The sequence below is a fragment of the Lissotriton helveticus genome, chromosome 1_1 (genome assembly GCF_964261635.1).
Source record: "Lissotriton helveticus chromosome 1_1, aLisHel1.1, whole genome shotgun sequence".
Taxonomy (NCBI): Eukaryota; Metazoa; Chordata; class Amphibia; order Caudata; family Salamandridae; genus Lissotriton; species Lissotriton helveticus.
Window position 1 is genome coordinate 1,639,397,705 of NC_136057.1, and position 22,161 is coordinate 1,639,419,865.

General features: G+C 42.4%; 1 long non-coding RNA gene across 1 annotated transcript in view; it reads left to right on the forward strand.

The window, feature by feature from the left end:
• Positions 1-7,042, forward strand: part of LOC144829495 (uncharacterized) — a 191,402-nt gene extending 184,360 nt beyond the window's left edge. Inside the window, exons 2-3 of the long non-coding RNA XR_013610684.1 lie at positions 5,844-5,926; positions 6,912-7,042. This is a non-coding gene — a long non-coding RNA (uncharacterized LOC144829495). The remainder of the gene's footprint in view (positions 1-5,843; positions 5,927-6,911) is intronic.
• Positions 7,043-22,161: the final 15,119 nt, after the last annotated feature.

Sequence of the window (22,161 nt, forward strand, 5' to 3'; positions counted from 1 at the left end):
CATGAAAAGGAGAGGGTCTTGAGGAGTCCATATGCGACGTGCTATGAGAATTAATGAAGCTTTGTAGACATAAAGGATCTTCGTAGGATGTTGTTTTGTTGTTATAAGTAACCTTAAATAAGCACAGGTGAAATAAACCGTATCTGGCTCCCACGGAGCGCAAGTTAGGTCTCATATTTAAGAAAGCCTTGGGGCTAGTGTCATGGGCACCCAAGTCTTGGTCCACGCCAGAGTTTCAAGCTAGATTTGGGGTGTATGATGGAACAAGAACAGTATTTAAATCTATAAATGTGTCTATAATATAGAAAAGTTCTAAATTCCGTTTTGTTTTAAATGGCATTTGTATAGATGTAATAATTTGGTGCAAGCGTTTGAATTAACATTTTATTTTGGACTTGGTACCGCTCGCATTTCCATATGACTTGTTTCTTGCGGCCGCCTGCATGTTTTTCACCTGTCAACTGTAAACACGTTAAAACCGTGCTTTGATCACGCGAGCGGCAGATGGTATTTAAGCTGTCTGCGTCCTTGCAGTCGCGCTTGGTCTCGTCTATCTTTGAGAGGCTGTGCACTCCCCCGTATCTCCTCCCTGGATCTAGAAGGCCTCCTTGATTCTTCTTCTGCGCCGCATCGGGTCTCGATCCCTTCCGACGTTGAATTCCTTTCGTTGGCTGGATTCCTACACGGTGACTTCTGGAATTCTTCCACTGCGATTCCTCTCGGTCTGACGCTCTAGTTACAGACTCCTACCAGCGTCACTTCCCCTGTAAACTTTCGGTGCTTCTGATGATTCCTGACCACAGGCTGAAAAAACAAAGAAAGAAAACAACAAGCACAGTTAAGTGCAAGTGAACTTAAGAAGCACTGGCGATAGACAGAATTCCGGTGAGTTCTTCCTAACGATATTATTTTAAAGTTGAAGGATCTTGTGAAAGGATTCAAGGGCATTCCTGGTAGTGCTGCTTCAGAATCCATTGTAGTATTATTTTCTGTGATTAGCAAGCCAGAATCCTCCAATTTGGAGAGTTCTGAAAAAAGTTTTAAATTTTTAATGAGGGAGCGCTACGTCTTGGATGTAGTACAGAGAGACCCTTTAATTCTACCCATTTACATCTCAAATATGCCGAGTAAGGAAAACGATTAGCTGAGTCAAAGGACATCTGATTCTGGAAAGCAGTGTTAAAAACACTATAAAACTGGGGAGTATGCATCAGTCAAACAGATGTGTTGTCCTGCGTCCCTCAAAAATACCAGCAAATACGTTACATTAGGTAATATGGTCCTATTTACCACAGAAAAGTTCAAAGTAACATCACTTTATAAACAAAATAAACGATGCTGGTGTTAATACTGAATAAATGGTATAACAATGTTCAGAAGGTTCACGTATGAAAAAAGATGGCAAAAACTTGAGAGCCTGCAACTGAGAAAAAGAACAAAAAACGCAGTGCTGTATAATCCAACTGGCAGATGCTGTGCACAAAATGCCACTTCCTCACAGCAACCTCGTCAAGAAGGTAAAAACGGGCAGTCCGCTATAATGAAATCATATTGAGGCACTTAAAAAATAAAAAGAACAGCTCGCAGTGCAGGTGTCAGCGTGTGAACCGATGTGAAGAAAACACTGCCATGTGAAAGCTTCTGCTGCGTTGGTTGCAGTGCTATAATGGCGTAAATTCCAGAGCGACATAAAGGTTGGGCATTTACCTGAAAGAAAACGCCACATTCTCTAAACTACTATGGAAAACTTTTATCCATAGAGCATCACTGTGTTACCATTCCAAGATGGTTAATATGTTGTTTCTAAATGTGGTGGCCATGCTGGAACTTTAAAATATATGTAGACTATGTACACCCACTGCTATACTTAGTTTGATTTTTTCAGTCATATGCATACCATGTTTAGACTGCAGCAGGTTTTCTTTTTTTTCTATTTGTATTCTTTTAATTTACTTGAATATATTGTTGAGTTTGTGAGAGCCTTATTCTGAGTATGTAGGAGGTTAAGTACAAGAATAAGTCAGTGGGTGGATGAATTAATGCATGAGAGGAAAGATGAGTGACAGAGTGCACATATGATGACTTATTGAGTATCTAAACTGTAGGGAAGTGCCATTTTGTGTATGGTCACCCCCCACCTTTTGCTCCAATACTGATGGTTAAGACTCTGAAAGTGCACTGGAGCCTGCTGCCAAGGCCCCAGTGCCAGTGCTCTCTCCCTAAAATTGATATGTGTGAATTGGAAATCCCAATTGGTAAGGACTTTAACCCCCTTTTATTCTCCTAGTATATGGTACCAGTGGTACCCAAAGCATACCTTTTTAAGGGGTAACCAAGGCATGAAGCACTGTTTATGCCACCCTGAGTGACCCAAGTAAACCATTGACAGCAGGCCTTCAATTGCAGACTGCAAGAGCAGTGTAAACAGCTCAAACTTGACTTTGCCCTCACCATGTAGAGCAAAGTCAGTCAATGCACTATTTTTAATATATGCCAGCCACCTCTAAGGAAAGTCTCCTAAGCCCAGGTGGCAGGGTGCATTATATTAAAGGTATGTACATGGAAGTGTAAGCTTATATGCCCCTATAGAGCCTTTACCATTAAAGGCTACTATACGTGATAGAAGGTTCCTAAGATAGCATCAGCTGTCACCCGCGTGACCCGAGGTTGGCAGCTCCATTATTGCACCCCCAAAATATGCGATGTTTGGTATCAAACAAGTGCCCCATCAGCCCTTACATGAATCTCAAGTGGAGGATAATGGGGCATTCACCCAGGTGGCTACCATAGAGGTTGCCCCAGCCTATCCTGTGCTGTGGCTGCCAGCCTGCAGCTGCTGCCGCCAGGAAGCAAATGTGACCTCATCCCAAGATGTGTGAACTCTCCCAGGAGTCAGAAACAATGGCCTGGACAGGAAAAAGGTCCCACCTCCCTTCCTGACAGGATGGTTAGGGAAGCGGCACATCAAGCCAATGAGCTTGAAAGGCTGCTCTGCTTGCGATATTCAAACAGGATGCTTCCCAAAAGAAGAAACAGCCCTACCCCTGCCCCAGGCACATTTGCACCCAGGCAGGTGTGAAAATTAAGCATTCAAGCAGTGTACACCCAGAAGGCTAGCCAGACCATTAGGGTGGGCTACCTGGTCTGTAGAGCTATGGAATACTTCTGCTATTTTTAAAAGTGGTTGAATAGAGGATTCTGGGTAGAAAAGGTGACCTACAGGTCTGGATGTGGTCACATCAGGGGTGGATTAGCCGCTGGGGCTAGTAGCCCATTCGCTACTTGCACCCACACCTCTAGCAGCCCTAAATCTAGGATTTAAGGTGTACCCCTCACACCAGAAGTTTAGTTCTGATGTGACTTGCAACAAAGGACACAAGAAAAGACCCAAGTCTGAGACAACAGGAGCTGCACAAAACAAAGCCATGATACTCTGCGCCTGTGGAAACCTTCCTGGAACTGCATAACTGTGACTTGTTGTGTACAAAAGCTCAGTTCCCCCAGACAGAGAGACACCTTTGAGAGCCAAAGGCAACGCTAAGCTTCCCTGGACTAGTGGCACTAGCCCCATACACACTGCAGGTAAAAACAACGACCTGAACCAAAGAGTAGCTGGGCCTCAGACCCTCCGAGGGATCACCCAGAAGTAGAATGCCCAGTGCATTTTGCGAAAGTAGTCTTGACTTCTATGAAGTTTAAGTCAGCTACTTTGTTCTCCCGATCTCCAGGTGCCAAAATAACTTTCTACTGAGCTTACTGCTGCCAAGACGTGTTAGTTACCAGTCCTGCAATCAGCCCCTTTACTTGATGCTGCACCTCGAGGGACCTCTGCAAAACCTTCATCCGACATCAGCAGTGGCATATTTGTCAAGTTTTGCACCCTATTTACCACCAGCACTGTGTAAACAGTAAACCCAACCCTCCTGCGGCTCCTGCTTCAGCACCAAGTACAGCCAGGACAGCTCTGCACCCTGATTTCTTGAGCCAGGAAAAATGTAACTGACTTTGTTGACCACTGGTGCCTCCGCCATATAACAGACAGGGAGTGCACCCTCCTATCCTTGGTTTATGGCATGCAATCCAGGGTAGATTACTTCCTCATCTCTCATTCAGCTGTGACATTTGTCAGGGACTCTCGCATCTTGGAGGCCACTCTGTCTGACCACTCTCCGGTTCTTCTATCCGTCGACGTGGGCCTGGGATCCCCAGACCGCAAACCATGGTGCCTGAATGTACAAAGATATAGCTCTACCCAGGGCAAGTCCCAACTAAAAGCCCATGGTTCTGCATATCTGGCAGACAATACAAACCCAGTAGACTCCCACAGGGTGCTTAGGGTGGCTGCAAAGGCAACTATACATGGACAACTGATGCGGGACGCCGCAGTGGCCAACAAACAGGCCTCTCTCTGCCAGACTGAGCTGGAGGGTTAGATCCCTTCCCTCACCCGCCTCTACTCCTTCCATCTCTCCATACCCAAACATTGTCACTTAGAGCAGGTGTCTTAACAGCCTCTTTACCTCCAAAGTTGAATACACTCTCCAACGTCTGAAGGGGAGGCATTATAAAGAGGGAGAGAAGGTGGGCCGCCTGCTGGCAGCCCAACTGCCACAACAGGTGCTTGCAGTGATCATTCCTGCTATTCAATCAGCTAACAGGGAGATCCTCACTCGACCTCAAGCCAACATGAATGAGTTTGCGTCATTCTATAAAATGGGCAACCGGTGGCCACGTCTCTTGAAGGGGTCGGCCTCCCATTCTTAACGGACAAGAGCATGGAACAGTCGGCGTTTGGAGATCAGCAGGGACGCGATCATGGCAGCCATCTCCAAGTTACCCTGCCACAAGACCCCTGGGGATGATGGCTTCCCTACGGAATTCTTGAAGTGGTCTATGGAGGAGGTGATACCCTCTATGCAGCCTTCCAGGAGGCAGAGCGGACGGCCTCTCTTGGATCCCTCTCCAATAGGGCAGTGATCGTGGTCCTGCCCAAACACTGTGCCATGCGTCAGTTACTACCCTTAATCCCTCTTGAATGGCAATATTAAAATCCTCGCCAGCATACTGGCAGCATGCCTGACCAAGGTTATTCCCTTCCTCATTCACCTCACACAGGTTGACTTTGTCCCGGCCGATCCTCCAGGGACTCACTCCGTGCTCTGGCTCACACCCTTTAGGCCACTAAGTACCTACCAGAGGATGCGGTCTCCCTCTCCTTAGACGCCAGAAAGGCATTCGACCGTATTGCATGGGGATACCTTTTTTGCCATTATGAAAAGGTTTGACCTGAGGATCAATTCATCTTCAAGGTGCGACTCGTTTAGTATTTTAATAATATAATATTGACAATTAAAAAATATTTGTTATAATTAAAATAAAAAAATATGAGTTTACAATCTGGTTTGGGATGATACGGAAATAGATTTTTTGTGGTGGTGTGAAGTAGTTTTAAAACATTATTGATTATTAATAGTTGATATATTATAAATTAATAGAATATTGAAACAAAGGGGAAAATGGTTATATGTACACTTTTATAATTTTATTAAAAAACAGTAAATTCAATAATAAAACTCATGTATTAATACATTTATTTTAAATGAAATAAATAGATGTATAAAAGTATTTAATATAAATATTTTTTAATTTAAAAAATATATAACAGTGAATTAGAAATTGTTATAAAATTATTATAAACATGTTAAATTATATAGTATTAAAAAAAAAAAACATTTTCAAAGGAATAACTTAACATTTTATTATACATGTCTTTTAGATTTTTCCTCTTTTTTCCATTGAAGTGCATAGGTGAAATTATCCTTTTTTTCATTTTACTTTTACAGATGACATAGCTGCTTGTGCGTTTGTTTCTACAATCGGTGGAGCATTGAGGTCAAGATTGTTAGCAAGGAAGAGCTGCGGTCAGGTAAGACACATTTAATTCATTAAATAGAGATTGCGGGTGGCATACTTAAGGAGAGAGGAGGGAGGTAGTTATATAGATGTTAGTATTTTGAAATATGTTTTGAATGTTTAAACAACATTTTCATTCCTTTACAGGTAGCGGTTGTAGGCCCATGTCAGGTTGATTGTATTTTTTACATTTGGGTTTAAAAAAAACAAAGTATGTGGAAATAATTATTAACGTTTATTTTAAACCAATGGACTGTATGAAAACTGATGAGTTTTTTTTTTTAGGATTTTATGGAATTGTGAAAAATGGTATTCAGCAACAGTCTATAGTAGTTTAATCCTTTCTTAATATTTATTGTATCTCTTAATGGATTTTATATTGGAAAACTGTGGATTTTATGTATACTTTTATGACTTAACTGCAGCCGCAGGCCGTGGAGGGAGTTACGGTGGGGCAGGGAGGCGGGGAGGGGGAGGGGCAGGGTGGAGGGACCTAAAAACTGGCATATGGATAATTGCAGGTAAGTACACAATTTAATTATTAAAACGAAATTCGTAGCGCGCACAGCATCGCTTTTCGCGACTGTCGAATAAAGTTTATAATGAATGGTAAAGAGAGCATTATTTGTTATTAACTTTTAGGTACATCGTGTTAAAAAAAGAAAGAATAGCGTATTTGTGGATGTTTAAGCACGAGGATGTTTGGAGAACACAGATGGCATGGATGGACCAATGGATGTTTTAAACAATTTGGAATTTTTTCAAATGGTTTTTATCTTAATCTTGGATTTTTTTTAGATGTTAAAGTTTAGATTTTTGATGTCGTCACTCTTTTGACAGAAAATTGATAGAAAGAGGATTGCAATGATGGATTTCTTGTTGCATTTTTTTGCCAAAATTATTTCATTTCTTAGAATTTTTTTAGTTTACCTGTATATTTTGCAGCAGTGTGGTTACTGTAAAAAAAGGGCTATACCAATCTGTGTCTCTTTTAATAGTTTTGCATGGGCTTTGGATTCAATAGTGGATAATGTATTTGAGACTTTGGATATTTGGTGAGCTGCAGACTCTTGATGAACTTTGGAGTTTTACAAAAGAGCAAGGATTGAAGAAGAAAGACAACTGAAGGTAGGAAACCTGGCTTTTGTTTTTGGAAAATTGTTTTAAAAAATTCCAATTTCATATAAAAAAATAATTACAAAACAGGCAAGTAAGATGGAATAGGTGTTAGTGTTCGTTAGACATGTAGTATGTGTGCAATATTGTCTAGGTAGTCTGAAGCCACCATTAATTAATACTGTTGAATTTGTGCCAAGGGTCTCTCCGACATTTCTTTTGGAAATTCGTGGGCTCAGACTACCAGTCAATGGTTGCGCTATTCTCATTTCTTGGAAACTTTGCTCCTTCTTCAAAAGCTCAAAGAAATGATAAAAGTTTGGGTGAGGTTTTCCGATTGATTTATTGAATGAGTTGTGCCATCCCTCTATTGCATTATTGGTCTTTGCTTCTCAATCTAAGAAGGTCCTGTAACAGTTCCACCACTTTACAGGAAATGTTGGCTTCGACCTGCTTAGAGGGTCAATCCATTTGTCCTCAAAGTAATTTAATAGGGTGCCCAATTTCTCTTAATTTGTAGTAAAATAGCCAGATTCAGTGATTGATGTATAGTAGTCACCCACACAGTCAGGAGGAACAAAGCAGAATGGGCAGTTAGTTTTTTTTTAACTCAATTTGCAGTTCACTGTCTGATATGTAATCCTCAACTAAGGATGTTTTAAAATATTTTCTCCAATACACTTGTGAAAAATGAAAAGAAATCCTTGAATTTGGGTATCAGGAAACATTTTGGGTATGGTGTAAATAATTGATAATTCGAAATCAATTAACACTTTTCTAGAACTTTTATTTGTGTTTTAGATTTTAGCAGTGTTAAAAATTCAGTGTAAGTTGAGGTTTACTCCTCAGGAAGTAAACTTTACACTAAGGGAAGTAGAGTGTTATTACTGTAGACGTGAATAGTGAATATTTGGGTTATTGAATAGGGTGTCGATTTAAATGTTCCATCCATCATCCAAATATCTCTAATCTCCAATTTTACAAGGTTACAGGGTGTGCTAAAGATTAGTATTCTTTTCTGAGGGTTTTTGTTGTCATACAAAAGAAAGGTTTCATTAATAACAGTTAGTTCAGGAGGAATGTTAATATCAGATTATGAGGTCCATTACGATGGCGGGTGGATCACAACGGAGCCAGGGACTGACCTCCAAAGTTACGGTGGTCACGCAATGCATATTATGATGCGCCCGCCAAACTGGCGGGCCATCCTGGGCTTATTACAGTGTGGGTTGATCAGCTGGCTGCAGACCGGCCCGCAATGCAATAGGAGTGCGCACATCATTGCCATGCACTACATGGCAGGCACCACGTGATCCCTGCCACATAGTGCATGACAGTGAGGGGACACCCTGGGGGCCCGCAACAGGCCCCCAACACCAGTCACTGCATGCCTGTCCATGGCAGCAATGCCACCACAGAACAGTAAATCCCCCAATGCATCATAATATGGAGGTCGGTGTCTTGCAGATACCGCTACCATATAGTGACCCTTTTCTGCCCGGTCCACAAGTCGACCAGTGGAAAATCTGCGGATGGTAATTCCGTCTGCCGTGGACCCCCCAGCCATACTAATATGGCTGGGGGTCAATCAGGCATGGATGGCGGGCAGATTTCCCCCGCCGGGCCAGCGGTATGGTCGCCCTGGCCAGTATAGTCTGTAGAGCAGCCAGCTGCGGTGGTTCCTCCGGAAAACAGTCTCCTAGCGCCCTGCACGCAGCCTTCAGTTTGTGGTACGTGAATTTATCAGTAAATGTCAAAGGGCTCTCAGGTGTCTCCGGGGGTATCTCCAGGAATCTGCCGTCCGGGTATACGTCTGAGAATGTGCGCAGGACGGCACCAGCGAGGGAGACATCACCACTATTGGATTCTAAGCAGGGGATCATGGGGTTGTGTCTGAGTGGCATCGCAGGTGCATACAGCAAGGGAAGAGAGGAGCGCTTCAGTAGTTCCCTCCAGGACCAGCGAAGCATGTCTGCCGTGTTCACATCTTGTGTAGGCCTCGGCGCTTTGTAATAGAGTGCTACATTGAGTGGGAGTGGAGAGACCATGTGCGTCTCCACCGCGACATGCGGTTGGTAAGGTGTGGGGTAGATCCAGAAGTGCAAGTATTGGGCCTGCGCACAAAGCGCATATAAATGCATGTCAGGTGCGCCTAGCCCCCCCTGTCGCAGTGGAAGCGTCAACAGCGCCCAAGAAACCCTGGCCTGGCCTTTCGCCCAAGCAAGCGCAAGCAGGCTGGAGCGCAAGCGTGTGAAAAAGTGTTGTGTCAAGGGAATCGTTATATTAGCAAAAAGATAAAGGAATTTGGGCAAGACAATCATTTTCGCCAGTGTGATCCTGCCCGCCAGGGAGAAAGGAAGTTTGGACCAGATCGCCACCTTGCCTTCCAGCCACACAACCGCCCAGCCAAAGTTTAGGTTCCAGATCTCCTGCATGTTCCTGCTCACCCAGACCCCCAGGTATTTTACTTCATCCGCTTCCCATCGGAGTGGGTAATCTGAGTGTACCTCTGCGGTGTTGTCAGTGAGCAGGAATATGACTAATTTAGACCAGTTTATGGAAACTCCGGAAAGGCCGCCAAACTTAACAAACTCACGGAGTAATGGGTTTAGGTTTTCAGTTGGCTTGTTTATATACAGGGTTATATCATCCGCATACAACGAGATTAGGAGGCTACGTGAACTAAAGGCAATTCCCCTCGCCATGTGGTGTTGGCGAATCCGAGCCGCTAGCGGCTCCATAGCGATGGCAAATAGGAGGGGGGATAGTGGACATCCTTGCCTGGTTCCCCTGGAGATCGGAAAAGACTCAGAGATCATACCATTCTAGCAGTCTAGCTCTGGGGGCGGTGTATAATAATCGAATTAGGTTTATGAAGAGGGGGCTGAAGCCCATTCTTGTTAAAATGGTGAAAAGGAAGGACCATTCCAGAGAGTCAAAGGCTTTAGTCGCATCCAGGAACACCGCCGCAGCCTGTGTGTCAGGGTGGAGATGGTGCAGCGCGGAGAAGACAGTTCTCAAATTATGTGTAGTGGAGCGCCCCGGTATAAAGCCCGACTGATCCGGCAGAGCCACATAGGGTAACAGTGGCTTTAAGCGGTCAGCTATAATTTTAGCGTAGATCTTGACATCCACATTTATAAGGGACAAGGGGCGATAAGAGTTAATTTATTTATTTAACACTGGACCTATAATTTTCTTTGTAATACAAACACTTTACAGTGTACTTACAGATGAATTTCCTCTGAAATGTCTTTCAATTTTGTTTGCTGTATGTCTATGGTCAAAGTCTGTGAATGTTTTAAAAATGAAAATTAAATTTTTGACTTTGGTTTTCTTTCACTTAAAGTTAAATCAGAATTATTTTAAACATAAACTTATTTTTGACAGAATCTGGGTATTGTATTGCTGGATATTTTTCAAGTTATGTGAATATATTAAAAAGGAAAAAATATTTTTAGGTTTGTCAATTAATTGTTTTCTATCTAAATGTGTTTTGTTTTTAACTTACACTTACTCCTGTCAGTAGATGGCAGTGTTTGAAGTCCAAGCTGGCAGTGTTCTCCTCTTATTGTAGATGGGAGTTGTTACCAGGGAAGGTCAGTGCATCATTGAGCACAATATGGTGGTCAGCTTAATTTATACATTTGTGAGAGGAAAAGGAAATTGCAAAAGAAATATGTTCCAGAAATGATTTTTCCGAGTGATTCATAACCTGACAAAATGTATATTTATTATGTTTTGTGTGAAATATTGGTTTATACGTTCCATTTCGGAATGGCAGCCATTTTGAGTAGATAATGGTCTTGCTGCTGTAGTGGAAATAGTGGAAGGACACTTGTTTCTTCTGCTTGTATGTGGATGCTGCTTTTGCTGCCGAGTGTAGAGTGTTTTTGTGTAAAATATGGTGTTTATTCAAGACAATTTCTATATATACAAACAAATTTTTTAAATTCTTTGAGGTAAAATAATTTTTCAATTATTAAATATTTTGTCAAATAGTTTTTCAGTAATATTACTTATACTTTAAGTTAGCAGAATTAATATGTGTTGTAATGGTATGCGCTGTATTAGTATACATAGTAATGGTATGCATTGTAATGGCAGTTTCAATGTATCCTTATGAACATGCTTGGCTTGCAGTTTCAATGTATCTCTATGAACATGAATGGCTTGCGTTGTAAAAACATGTATTGTAATGGTAGTTGTGTTGCAAAATCCATGTTGTAAAAGTATGCGTTGTAATGCTATGCATTGTAACGTCATATATTCACTGTCCCGTGGCCCAGGTCAACAGTGGATGTTTCCTCTCGGATACCTTCCAGATCCAGAGGGGTACCCAGCAGAGGTGCCTGCTCTCCCCCTCCTGTCCCTCCCTGGCCTCTGCCGCCACTCGCCTCTGCCGCCACTCGCCACTTATAGCGAGCGTGCCAATCGGGGGATGCCTTTCCAAAGTGTACCTATATGCCAACGACATCCTGCACACCCTCGTTGTTCTCCAACTCTCTCTACTAGCTTTACTGGAAGTCATTAATGACTTTGTGTCCCTGTGCAGATATAAGGTGAACTGGGAGAAAAGTGAGGCCCTCCCACCATCGGCGGGCACCATGAAAGCGGCAATCCACGGATAACCCTTTAGCTGGAAACCCTCACGGCTCAAATACTTGGGGATCTTAGCCAATAGAGGTCTAGCTGGGATGGTCATGGACAACCTGATGCCCCTGATCACTCAGATGGAGATTTACTTTGATAAATTGTCCCTTCTGGGATTTTCTATGTAGGGCAGGGTGCAGGTGGTAAGGATGATCACACTGTCACACTTTACCTACACATTAGGCATGCTTCCTGATGTGGTGCCTCTAAGTACCTTACACCTTATTGACCCCTGGATCTGGACCGTTGTGTGGGCTCCACTCAACCCCGCTTGGCTGCGTCCAAGTTTATGGCACGTCGCTCCTGCTATGGCCTGGGTCTCTCATATATGGAGCACTATGCTCTGGCCCTTCATCTCTCCCAGCTTGCCTACCTGATCCCTGGGCACCCTGAACCTCCACAGTGTGTCCTCATGGAAGGCTTGCTCCTTACATGCGGCAACCGTCTTCTCTATGAAGACCACACCCCCAGTCATCTCTCCTGCTCCCTGTACTGCAGGCCACGCACAAAGCTTGGCACCGCCCCCTTCACCTACTTGTAGTGGATTGCTGGTTGCACATCAAAGTGCCACTGTTGGGCAATGATAGCATTTGCGTCAGCGGCCAGACCCTCTAATGACCACAGTGGAAGGAAGCAGGAATACACACTCTGGATCAGATGCTGCTGGACGGTGACCTGAAATCTTTTGACTGTTTGAGGGAGGAATTTGGTCTACACCCACAACAGGCCTGGCAGTGCCTACAGCTACAGCACTGCCTGAGGTGATGTCTCTGCCTGACCATGGACTCTGCAACCCTCACTGGTGGTGGAGTATTTGTTCATGTGGGGCTGGCATAGGGAAGTGATGTTGGGGCTCTACAGAACGCTCTTGAGACACCTTTTCTCCCAACCCCTTGTGATCAGCCTCTGTACCAAGCGGCAGGACTGCTTGCAGATCACCATTGAGGAAGAAGAATGGGCTGACATGCTGCAAGCCCTGGACGGAGGTGCACGGGAAGCCTGGTAAAAATTCTGCCTATTTAAGACATTCTACGAGTTGTTCTGGACCCTGATAAAGCAGCAGAGGGCCGGCCTCTTACCCCAATAGAACTATTGGGGATGTCCAGATACCCAATGGGATCTCACTCACATTATATGCAACTGCCCCTCAATCCGATTTTTCTGGTCCCATGTTAAAGACACTTTGGGAGCGTCTATGCATCTTCACCTTCCCCTCGCTCCCCGTCACCTTCCTGCATGATACCAGCGACTCCCCGGACCTTTGCCATCTGAAACTCTGCTTCCTTTACACAGTGCAGGCCATGGCCAAGCTCTGCATCCTCTGTCAGTGGTGGTCACCTACACCCCCCATACAGGAGGACTGGACGGTGGCGACTATACAGACAGCATCACATGAACTGGTTATCAATGGTATGCAGGATCAATGAGAGGTGTTTGCACACACATGGGCCCCTTCCTGCATGATGCACCCTGAAGTGGGTCATGCTATTGCTGCCCCATCCCCTCTCCCCACTAACCATGTGGAATGTCACACTCAGTCCACTGGGGAGTCAGGCTGTTGATGCCTAGCATCCCCCTTCAATGGCCATAGGTCTGATCATACCCGAAAATGGCACCTGCTTGCTGTCACAATCCCAAACAAGCAGACACCCTTGCCTTCCCTACCCCCTCTTGTCCCCCACCCCCTCTTGTGAGCCCCCTCTTCTGGACCATAGCTCTCTCTCTCCCTTCTTCTCTCCTTTGCATACCCTGTCATCCCCAACCCTACCCACTAGACATGTAGGCAGGTGGATCCCCCTGTTCACCATGGACAGCCACCCCCATGCTCTCATGAACCCCCACACGAACTCTCCTCCCGGGGACCTCGACCACCGGGCCATGCTGGTAGCTTATGGCTCTTCAGAGACCGACCTATAAGACCCCTCTGTACCAACAGCGTACCCCGCTTCTTATTTACATACCCATTATTACTGAACGTAACTCATGATCTTCCCCACCCCAGGGCCCGGACGACTGCTCCCTCCCCTAAGCAAAGGGTCTCTTAGATCCTCATCACTCCCTTCCCCTTTTTGTGAGCCCACAGGCTTTACCCTCACTGCTGCCAGCAGGACAGCTTGCTGTTCAACGCTTGGAACCCACGGCTCAGGGCCAGGTTGACTGTTTAACTATATCAAATATTTAATTTGTGTCATTCCATTGCTACACTTATCCTATCTCACCCAATCCTCAATCAATCAATGAATTTGGGGAATTGTAAGCGCACTACTCACCTGTGAGGGTCACAAGGTGCTGAGGGGGGGTTCGCAGATCTGTTTAGCCAGAGAGCCAGGTCTTGAGGGTATTCCTGAAGGTGTTCAGGGAGGGGGCGCATCTGATGCCTGCCGGTAGCTCATTCCAGATCTTGGCTGCAATGTGAGAGAAGGATCTTCCGCCTGCTCTGGCTCTGTGGATGCGCAGGGTTTCGGCCAGTGCGAGATTAGAAGATCAGAGGTTTCTTTTGGGTACCTGGATGTTGATTCGGTCATTGAGGTATTTGGGTCCGATGTTGTGTAGGCATTTGTAGGCATGATTGAGGATTTTAAAAGGGACTATTTTCTCCACTGGGAGCCAGTGGAGACTTCGCAGGTGTTGGCTGATGTGTTTGTGTCAAGGGATGCAGTGGACAAGTCTGTTGGCGGTGTTTTGTATTGTCTGGAGTTTGCAGAGTAGGGACTTGTTGATGCCGGTATAGAGTGTGTTTCCATACTCCAGTCTGCTGGTGATGAGTGAGTGGGTGACTGTCTTCCTTGACTCAGGGGATCCACTTCAAGGTCTTGCGGATGATGCTTAGGGTGTTGAAGAAGCTGGAGGTGACGGCGTTGACCTGTTGGTTCATGGTGTGTGATGAGTCGAGTACGATGCAGAGGTTCTTGGCATGGTCTGATGGGGTAGGTGGGCTTCCGAGGGTGGTCATGGCCACCAGGTGCTGTCCCATGCAGAAGGGGTGGTACCGAGCAGGAGGACTTCTGTCTTCTCGGCATTGAGCTTCAGGCGGCTGTTGGTCATCCAGACTGCGACGTCTTGCATTCCTTTCTGGAAGTTCAGTTTGGCAGTGGTGGGGTCTTTGGTGAGGGAGAGGATGAGCTGGGTGCTGTTGGCATAGGATAAGATGTTGAGGCCATGTTGTCGGACGATCGCTGTCAGGAGGGCCATGTAAATGTTGAAGAGGGTGGGGCTCAGTGATGAACCCTTGTGGAACTCCACAGGTGATTTTCGTGGGGTCAGAGAGGAAAGATGGGAGTCTGATCCTTTGGCTTTTTCCGGTGAAGAATGATCGAATCCAGTCTCGCCCTTCCCTCTCACCTTCCTCTCCCATTGGTGCTTTGACTAATGTTGCATGTTTCCTCCATTGCTACTTTGCCCCCATGTTGTAAAATGTTTTGAAAACCAATGAAAAATGAAAGCACTAAAATTGAACTGACTGTTGTGGCTTGGTTCTAAGACCCACATTACCTTTACCCTTCTTGGGTTGAGGGGGAATCAGTCTGCAAGTGACCGGTTGCCATGAGTGCTTTTCCCCAGTGACCGCAATGATAACGTTATGGAGTACAGTTTTGCACTGATTTAGTATTGCTTCGAAAATCCATAATTCTGGTAATCCACATCTGATTTACTTTGTTTTGGTGTCTAGAATTATATAAAAATCGTATTCAATTTTATAAATTGGTTGTTGGAATGAAAGGCCATCTTTGGGGTATTGTAAGAGTTCTGCATGGTGAAACCTAACCAGCATCACCACATAATACTCCACCTTGCTGCATTTTGTGGATGGATAAATGGCTGCATGACAGGACTGTGAGTGAAAGAGTGACTGTATGATGACTTATTGAGTGTCTAAACCCATCAAAGACTCAAATTGTGCTTCCCTTCAAATGCCAGACCTATTGGCATTGTCTTTGCATGTGTTCCCCCCCCCACAGGAAAAATATATACCTTGTGGAAAAAGCCTCTTTGTCTACTAACCCTTACTAAAGTGTTTTCAATGTGTACATAAGGGATCTATAATGTTTCAAAGTCCAAGGCTTTAAAACATCACTGTAAGGTATGAAAATCCAGAAAAGGTAAGTAAAATATAACTTTTATTAAAGTTATCAGGATAAAAGGCACAGCGCGTCTTGCAGCAGCAAGAATAAGAAAGAAACTGTCAAACCTGGAACATGGAACGAGAACAGTACAACGCAGGTACAGCGTTCCATGTTCCAGGCAGTAACATGTTACATTATGGAAGAAAACAACAAAGAGAATGTAACACATCTCATTCCTAACAAATTTAAACAAATCAACATAAATATCTTCTAGGTAGTTTCTTTGGTCTAATGTTGTTTTTGACTCTGAATTCTATAGAATGTGTAGACTGCGAGACATTTTCAGAGATATCAATATGCTTAGCATATTCATGTAACATGACAGGTTTATTACACTGCGTTATAGGTTTACCACCCTGTGTCATTTTACATCTTGCAATACGCCTAACATTCCACACTCTACCGTCCTGTGTAATGACACTATTTTTGTAAACTTTCACAATTTTAATAGGATGATAAAATTTGGAAAAACCTTTTGATAAAAACCCTGTTTTTTTGATCTTGACCCATTCTCCAACAACACAATTATGATTTTTGGTTTTCATTTTGAGATCAAATAATGTTTTCATTTTATCTTGTTTTTTTTATTTTACATCTTTAGCCACAAGATCCAGATCAACTAAATCATTTGTCTTATTAAGTTTTTTAATCCACCAAGGACATATATCTGATGACGGTTCTCTACCTTTTAACAATCTAAAAGGACTCACACCAGTAACAGAATGTGGAGTGATGCGATACATCCATAACTTTTTTCTCACAATATCCATCCAACTATCATTGGACATGCTACTCAATTGAATGTTATCCTTAAGAACACGATTAAAGCGTTCTACTTCACCATTTTCTCTTAGTTCATATAGTGACGTAGTAATATGTTTTATATTACACATTTGGAAGAAATCTTTCATTTCATGAGATGTAAGCTGCAACCCATTATCAGTTACAATAATTTCAGGAGCACCCTCCCGTGCAAAAACGTCCTTGAAAAAAGTGATTATAACCTGAGATGAAGCATTAGTTACAAATTTAACTTCTGGCTACTTAGAGTGGTAGTCCACAGTAACTAAAGCATAGCGAGCGTTCAAAGGTAAGTGTTTGAACGGTCCTGAAACATCAAATGCCACCTTTTGCCAAGGATGAATAGGCCAGGATACAGGTTTGAGAGGAGCCGAAGAGACCTTGTGCATTTTGTCACTATTAATGCACTCTGTACACTCTCGAACAGATCTATCACCATTTTATCAAGACCCGGCCACCAAAAATTTGCTCTAATAAGGCGTTTCATAGAGGACATCCCTAAATGACCTTGATGAGAAAGATCCAAATTTTTGTTTTGCATGGAAACAGGTGGAATTATCTTACCTCCTTTGAAAAGTAAACCACCCAGTTCTTCAACTTCTGTACATACAAGACAAAACGGAGCAATTTCTGCAGATGCAGATCTCTCTTTAGGCCATCCATTTTTCACACATTCAGATATCTGCTGACACAAAGCATCATTATTCATTTCTGAAACCCATTCAGTTTCGAACAAACCTACAAAATCATGAGAAACCCAATCTCCTATAGAAGCAATAATGTCTTCATCCTGTACAATGGTAGCAACACTTTCTTCATTGCACTATAATCTAGAAAGACAATCCGCAGTAACATTGCTCTTACCAGGAACGTACACAACATCAAAATCATATTCCTGTAAGCGAGGCATGAGATGGGCTATATGAGCAGTGGAATTCCAACCACCCCCAGGAGACAATATGCTTACCAAAGGCTTGTGTTCAGTCCTAAGAGTGAACCTACTGCCCCAAACATAATTCCGAAAATGTTCAATAGCCCAAATGCATGCTAATAATTCCCTTTCAATTACAGCATATCTTCTTTCAGTAGGTGACAAAGTTTTAGAAGCAAAGGGTACACACCACTCCTCCTTCCCTGAACACTGACTCAGTACACCTCCAAGTCCATAAAGACTAGCGTCCACAGTGATAATGCATTTCTTATTAAGGCAAAATGACTTAAGGGTAGGAGCATTCATAATTTCCTTTTTAATTTGCCTGAATGCTGCATCTTGTTCATTAGACCATTTAAATTCAGAAGACTTTCTAGTCAATCCCCTGAGAGACTTCATTTTTGTGGCAACATTTTGTATAAATGTACTATAATATTTGCATAACCCTGCGAAAGAGAGAAGCTTCTCCTTATTATCAGGAGCAGGAGCATTGATGATAGCATCCACTCCAGCTTTCTTTGGTAGAATACCTCCACCAGATAGTGTGTGACCAAGGTATTCTACAGATTCACAAAAAAACTTACATTTACTTGCTTTGAGGGTTAGTCCAAAATCTCCTAATTTGGAACAAACCTCTTTTAGATGTTGAGAATGTTCATCTTCATTTTTTGAAAATATGAGTATATCATCTTGAAAACACTTAACAAAAGTGTTCAAGTCTTTGAAAATGTGATACATCGCCCTCTGAAATACAGATGCGGCCAAAGCCAATCCAAATGGCATCCTTTTAAACTGAAAAAGGCCATGTGGAGTGATAAACGCTGTATAGTGTTTAGAATCATTGGTAAACTCAATCTGATGGTAAGCTGAGCAAAAATCAAGGGTGGAAAAACACGGGCACCATCTAAAGTACATACCATCGCATTAATATTAGGGAGAGGATGACAATCAGTAACAAGATTAGAATTCAGCGCTCTCAAATCAATGCATAACCTAATACTTTTGTCAGGTTTAAGAGCCAAAACTATGGGAGATACCCATTCCGAAGACTCAATTTCTTCTATAATGTAATCTTTCACCATCGTGTCCAGCAAGTCTTTTAATTTTGCTCTAATGCTAATGGGAACTCCTCCCAACTTTTGTTTTATGGGAACAGAACCTTCCTTAACTTTGCATTTGGAAATAACTCAGCAAAATCCGTGCAATGTGATGATAAAGTTGTAACATTTGTGCAAGATGATGATAAAGAAAGTACTGAAACAGGTTCTTTGTTCCTGGCATTCAATACAATGCTTAATTTTGCTTGATCCCGCCACCCCAAAACATTTACACCTTTGAATGCTACATACAATTTGATGGTTGCCACATTACCTTTAAATTCGATAGATACTTCTTTAAAACCAATGAAATCAATTTTCGAACCATCAAAATTGAATGCAAGAATGTCAGGTTCGCAAAGTGAGTCGAAATCCATAAGATCACCAAAGCATTGTAAACAATATTTTTGAGTAATACTCGTCCAAGGAGACCCTGAGTCCGCCATCAATTCCAACTTTTTTCCCAAAATGTGTACAATACATTTAGGAGAACCAATCTGATCAGTCTCAGATATATCAAGTAAATGCTGAATTGAAACAAAAATGCCAGACTCAACATCTCCACTGGGATGAACAACAGTATGATCATTATGAGAAACACAAGAGACTTTCCCTCTACCCAAACTGGAAGCAGAAGAGGTGAACTTTCTCAAATCCACATTAGACCTGACACCATTTCTGCACAATTTAGCAAAATGTCCTGAACGTCCACATTTATTACACACTTTATCAATAGCAGGACACTGCGGAAAAGGAGCTATATGATCAGGTTTACCACATCTATAACAATAAAACTGTTTAGGTTTAACATCTCCTTTAAAAGTCAAATTACCTTTTGGAGTATTAAGATTGACAACACTGACTTCAGTAGGCATAACGGCTTTGACATCCTTATTAAGGGCTTTGATCCATTTATCAGATTGTTCTAACGCCTTGGCTATACTAATGGAAGTTTCTAGACTAGGATCACCTAATATCCAAAGTTGTTCCTGTACTTTTTTACTCTTTACATGTACAATAATTTGGTCCCTGATCATCTCATCAGTCATCAGACCAAAGTTGCAATGTAAAGACAATGCACGGAGAGCAGTAAGAAATTCGTCAAAACTTTCAGTGTCATCTTGAGCTCTAGTGTAGAATTTAAATCTATTAAGTGCTCCACTAGTGGTAGGTTTGAATCTGCCTTCAATACGTAAAACTGCCTCATCATAAACATTGTGATCACCACCTGATCTAACTGTGGGGAGAGTTCTAAATACCAATTGGCCTTCCGAACCTAAACAGTGAAGAAAAATGTTTCCATCTCATCCACGGGATTTGTGGTTCACCTTTTGATTGTAAAAATTTAGAAGGTGGATCAAATTGCATGTTGTAAAATATAATGAACTAATAAACTGTGGAGAAAATAAATAGAATGCAGTAAATAAATGGATGTGAATATGAATAATGATAACTATAAGTATCACCAGTAATTACAGATATACGGCTCTATAACAACAATGAAGATATGTATGTACTACTCAATATGCAATTGTACTGAACTTGGCAAAAGAGAAGATGAAAGATTTTTTTTTTTTTATCTATAAACGTATTTCTAATAAATGTATATAGAGGTGTGCACAGCACCGTGTGCCAAAATAATCATTTATACTATGCGTGAAATTCTCAAAATTCATGTGTGCACATCACCGAGTGCTTTTCTCATAAACTGTATTACGAGTAAAATCAAGTGTGCACATCACTGTATGCCATTGTAGCTAAATACAGGAAGTATATTCGTAGAAGTTCAAAGAAATTAGTGAATACGTTTATAAATAATATTTCCCAAGATCGCTGAAAGTAAACATCAAACGTAGTGTAGTATTAATCCACACGAAGAAAATTAAACAGCAGAACTGTACCTTTTACACGAACGAATTTTGCAGTATCTGCCGTCTCACCCTTAAAATGGCCACCAGCGTGATTACGTAAGGCGTAGCCAATAAGGGAAGACTAGCTAACTACAGTATCGTACGTCGTGTGTGTCCGGTAACCAGGGAAACCTCAGATAACGTCACAGGCCATGTCCCAGCAACCACTAGCAATGACATGCTAGAAAATGCCAGTTGGAATCCGGAACAAAGAAAAATGTCTGAAAATCACTGTAAATCGCCGGAAACAGGGAGATTAGTCGGATTTTCAAGAATTCCAAAACCAGCATGAATCAGAAACTTAGGACCATCGCACTGCATCGGGTTCGTAAGAAGACAGCATCGCTCTTGTGCCTCAGGTAAAAAAAATGCCGCAGATGTCGTCTTCAGTCCCTCGTCGCCATTTGTAAGGTATGAAAATCCAGAAAAGGTAAGTAAAATATAACTTTTATTAAAGTTATCAGGATAAAAGGCACAGCGTGTCTTGCAGCAGCAAGAATCAGAAAGAAACTGTCAAACCTGGAACATGGAAAGAGAACAGTACAACACAGGTACAGCGTTCCATGCTCCAGGCAGTAACATGTTACAATATGGAAGAAAACAACAAAGAGAATGTAACAATCACATATTTTTTATTTAGACATTGTCATATTCACAATGTGTGAAGCGGAAGAAGTTAATTAAAATAATTCAATAAAATGTAATCTTGTGCAAGGGAGCAGCCGAAATTAAAGTACCCCATTCTTGAACTAAACTTGGTTCATTTCATGCTTGCAAAGCAAGCATATATGACCCTCTGTAGAAGAGTTCCTTTCAGCTCATTGTTCTTCTTCCATCTATGTAACCTTTCATCTTTCCATCTGTTTATCCACCCATCTGTCCCTCTCTTCACCTGTTCATTCACACACCCATTCACTCACTCATCCAACCATGCTTTCTTCTATCCATCATTCCACCCTTTCACCCTTTCGTATATACATCCATGTTTTCACCCACATTTGTAACAATATATCCATGCATCATCCATCCTTTTATTCATCTATTCCTTCACTCTTCCTTCAGCAATTCTTTGACCGATTTATCCATTGTTCAGTCCATTAACCATTCCACCTTTCGATCTTTTCATTCTTACATTGATTCTTTCACCCTTCCATTTATTCTTCCTTTTACTCTTCCCTCCTTTCACACTTCCATCTAACCATCCTTTAATTTGTACATCCAGTAATTTTTCATCCTTCCATCCTATCTTTTCTTCCTTCTTTCCTTTCATGTTCTTTTCACCGTTCCGTTCCCCTCCTGTCATTTCTTTTCCCATTCTTTCTACCTATCTTTTATTGTTATCTTTCCTTTTTTTATCTTTCTCTGATGCTCACTTTTTTTATTTAAAAAACAACAAGGCAATGAAAGGAATGCTTGAATTAATCTCACCCTCTACTGATCATTCTAGGCCGTATTCAAGACCATTGTTTAACCTGAGTTAGCATGGTGTGCATAATAATACTGGAATAGGCCCCAATTAACTACCAGTGGCTGAGATTAATTCAAGCATTTCATCCATCACTGTTTTGTATACCTTAGCACTTGTCCTATATGTCCGTCTTTCTGTGTTTACTTCA